This window comes from Triticum aestivum, chromosome 3D (genome assembly GCF_018294505.1).
Source record: "Triticum aestivum cultivar Chinese Spring chromosome 3D, IWGSC CS RefSeq v2.1, whole genome shotgun sequence".
Classification (NCBI taxonomy): Eukaryota; Viridiplantae; Streptophyta; class Magnoliopsida; order Poales; family Poaceae; genus Triticum; species Triticum aestivum.
This window is the reverse complement of record NC_057802.1, coordinates 101,055,512-101,059,722: the sequence shown is the minus strand read 5'-3', so window position 1 is coordinate 101,059,722 and position 4,211 is coordinate 101,055,512.

The following is a 4,211-nucleotide window of genomic DNA, read 5'->3' as shown; positions in this document are numbered from 1 at the left end:
TTTCTAATTACTTATTTATTTTACTTTATGATAATTCTTTTTGCTATTAAAGTTTCTATCAAAAAAAGTTCTTTATGAAAATTCTTTTTGCTTTTAATGATTTTGAACAGAAAATACTTCGATAATTTTAGTTGCATCAATTTTATATGATTTTAGTTTCAATAATACTAGAGGTTTCTTATAATGTTTTGAACAGAAAATACTTTGTTAATTTTAGTTTCATAAATTTTATTAAAGTTTATTTTATTTTGTCGTAACACAAGAAGTCCGGAGTTGTAACAAGTTATTAAAAATAAAAAAGAGGCGCAATGCTCGTTGATTAGCTTCATGCCTTTCGGAATAGTGTAGACTGCACTGCACATAGCTCAATGCAGTCTACCTTATTCCTCAAGGCTTGAAGCTAAGCAACGTGAAGGTGAGCATTGCGCCTCTTCTTCATCGTCTCTGCACTCAGGGCTTATAAACCGCTCCTAGTGCCTCTCAGCTAGCGAGGTGGGACTAAAAAACTGCTTAGTAAGAAACTCTAGTACCGGTTCATGCCACGAACCGGTACTAAAGGTGCTTGTGGGGCCACAGCCTCATTAGTACTGCTTCGTGGCACCAACCGGGACCAAAGGGTGGAATTGGTCCCGGTTCGTGCCACCAATCGAGACCAATGGCCTTGCACAGCGGCGTGGTGGTGGGAGTTTAGTCCCACTTCACTAGCTGAGAGAGAGCCGCACCTGTTTATAAGGTGCGGTGCGCCTGAGCTGTCGAGCTCCTCTCTAAAGCAGGCTTACGTGCCTAACCTCTCTGTACATGCCTGTGGGCCTACTGGGCCTTCTGCGGGCCTAAATCCTGGCCCATGGATGGGTTTCTAATCGTATTCAGGCCGTGGTGGCCCAGTAGGTGGCATAATTTTTAATTTTTGGCATGTTATTTTTCATGCATTTACTAATTATTTTAAGCTATAAGACCCTAAAATTGAAAAGCATTTCAAATGAACTCTAAAAAGGTTGAAAGTTGGCATGGTATCATCATTTCATCCACATAGCATGTGCAAGAAAGTTGAGATGGTTACGGCAAAAACTAGATGCACTTCGTGTACAAAATGGACAATGGTATCATACTCGTCTGTTACAAAGTTGGCATGGTATCATCATAATAGTTGCGGGAGAAAGTCTTCACTTTTTCTTCGCTTGTGTCATTTGCTTATTGCGCCGTAACCATGGATAATCTTCATCGTTTATCAGGATGCTTGGGTCAGCCTTGACTTTGAAGGGAGGAATTTCATGAAACTTTTCATAATCTTCAGACATGTCTGTCTTGCCCTCCACTCCCACAATGTCCCTTTTTCCTGAAAGAACTATGTGGCGCTTTGGCTCATCGTATGATGTATTCGCTTCCTTATCTTTTCTTTTTCTCAGTCTGGTAGACATGTCCTTCACATAGATAACCTGTGCCACATCATTGGCTAGGACGAACGGTTCGTCAGTGTACCCAAGATTGTTCAGATCCACTGTTGTCATTCCGTACTGTGGGTCTACCTGTACCCCTCCTCCTGATAGATTGACCCATTTGCACTTAAACAAAGGGACCTCAAAATCATGTCCGTAGTCAAGTTCCCATATGTCCATTATGTAACCATAATATGTGTCCTTTCCCCTCTCGGTTGCTGCATCAAAGCGGACACCGCTGTTTTGGTTGGTGCTCTTTTGATCTTGGGCGATCGTGTAAAATGTATTCCCATTTATCTCGTATCCTTTGTATGTCAATACAGTCGAAGATGGTCCCCTGGACAATGAGTACAACTCATCACAAACAGTGGTGTCACCTCTGAGACGTGTTTCCAACCAACTGCTGAAAGTCCTGATGTGTTCACATGTAATCCAGTCGTCACACTGCTCCGGGTGTTTGGAGCGCAGACTGTTCTTGTGTTCATCGACATACGGGGTCACCAAGGTAGAGTTCTGTAGAACTGTGTAGTGTGCTTGAGACCAAGAATATCCGTCCCTGCATATTATTGAGTCCCCTCCAAGCGTGCCTTTTCCAGTCAGTCTCCCCTCATACCGCGATTTAGGGAGACCTATCTTCTTAAGGCCAGGAATGAAGTCAACACAAAACCCAATGACATCCTCTGTTTGATGGCCCATGGAGATGCTTCCTTCTGGCCTAGCGCGGTTACAGACATATTTCTTTAGGACTCCCATGAACCTCTCAAAGGGGAACATATTGTGTAGAAATACGGGCCCCAGAATGACAATCTCGTCGACTAGATGAACTAGGACGTGCGTCATGATATTGAAGAAGGATGGTGGGAACACCAGCTCGAAACTGACAAGACATTGCGCCACATCACTCCTTAGCCTTGGTATGATTTCTGGATTGATCACCTTCTGAGAGATTGTATTGAGGAATGCACATAGCTTCACAATGGCTAATCGGACGTTTTCCGGTAGAAGCCCCCTCAATGCAACCGGAAGCAGTTGCGTCATAATCACGTGGCAGTCATGAGACTTTAGGTTCTGGAACTTTTTCTCTGGTATATTTATTATTCCCTTTATATTCGACGAGAAGCCAGTCGGGACCTTCATACTGAGCAGGCATTCAAAGAAGATTTCTTTCTCTTCTTTCGTAAGAGCGTAGCTGGCAGGACCTTCATACTGCTTCGGAGGCATGCCGTCTTTTTCGTGCAAACGTTGCAGGTCCTCCCGTGCCTCAGGTGTATCTTTTTTCTTCCCATACACGCCCAAGAAGCCTAGCAGGTTCACGCAAAGGTTCTTCGTCACGTGCATCACGTCAATTGAAGAGCGGACCTCTAGCTCTTTCCAGTAGGGGAGGTCCCAAAATATAGATTTCTTCTTCCACATGGGTGCGTGTCCCCCAGCGTCATTCGAAACAGCTAGTCCGCCGGGACCCTTTCCAAAGATTACGTGTAAATAATTGACCATAGCAAGTACGTGATCACCGGTACGCATGGCGGGCTTCTTCCGGTGATCTGCCTCGCCTTTGAAATGCTTGCCTTTCTTTCGACATTTATGGTTGGTCGGAAGAAATCGATGATGGCCCAGGTACACATTCTTCCTGCATTTGTCCAGGTATATACTTTCAGTGTCATCTAAACAGTGCGTGCATGCGTGATATCCCTTGTTTGTCTGTCCTGAAAGGTTACTGAGAGCGGGCCAATCGTTGATGGTTACAAACAACAACGCGTGCAGGTTAAATTCCCCCTGTTTGTGCTCATCCCACGTACGTACAACGTTTCCATTCCACAGCTGTAAAAGTTCTTCAACTAATGGCCTTAGGTACACATCAATGTCGTTGCTGGGTTGCTTAGGGCCTTGGATGAGAACTGGCATCATAATGAACTTCCGCTTCATGCACATCCAAGGAGGAAGGTTATACATACATAGAGTCACGGGCCAGGTGCTGTGATTGCTGCTCTGCTCCCCGAAAGGATTAATGCCATCCGCGCTTAAACCAAACCATACGTTCCTTGGGTCAGCTGCAAACTCAGCCCAGTACTTTCTCTCGATTTTTCTCCACTGCGACCCGTCAGCGGGTGCTCTCAACTTCCCGTCTTTCTTACGGTCCTCACTGTGCCATCGCATCAACTTGGCATGCTCTTCGTTTCTGAACAGACGTTTCAACCGTGGTATTATAGGAGCATACCACAACACCTTCGCAGGAACCCTCTTCCTGGGGGGCTGGCCGTCAACATCACCAGGGTCATCTCGTCTGATCTTATACCGCAATGCACCGCATACCGGGCATGCGTTCAGATCCTTGTATGCACCGCGGTAGAGGATGCAGTCATAGGGCATGCATGTATCTTCTGCACCTCCAATCCTAGAAGGAATAACAAAAGTAACAAAATTAGACAAGTAACTATCTAAAGTAAGAATTTTTTTCTTTCAGAAAGAAGATATGAACAAGAGGCTCACCACGGTGGTGCTAGCGACGAGATCGGCGCGGGCGATCGACGGCGGTGAAGACGGGGACGGGACGTGACGGACCGCTAAACCTAGACAAATCTCGGGGAAAATGGAGCTCGGAGGTCGAGTTTCGAGAGGAGAAAGATTAACTAGTGTGGCTCAAACATTTCATCGAACACCTCATGTGCATAGGAGGTGAGCTAGAGCACCCAAATGCCCTCCCCTCGCCGGCCAGAAAAAATAGAGCATTGTGGAGTGCTCTGCTGTGGCGATGTGGTATATATAGGGAACTCATTG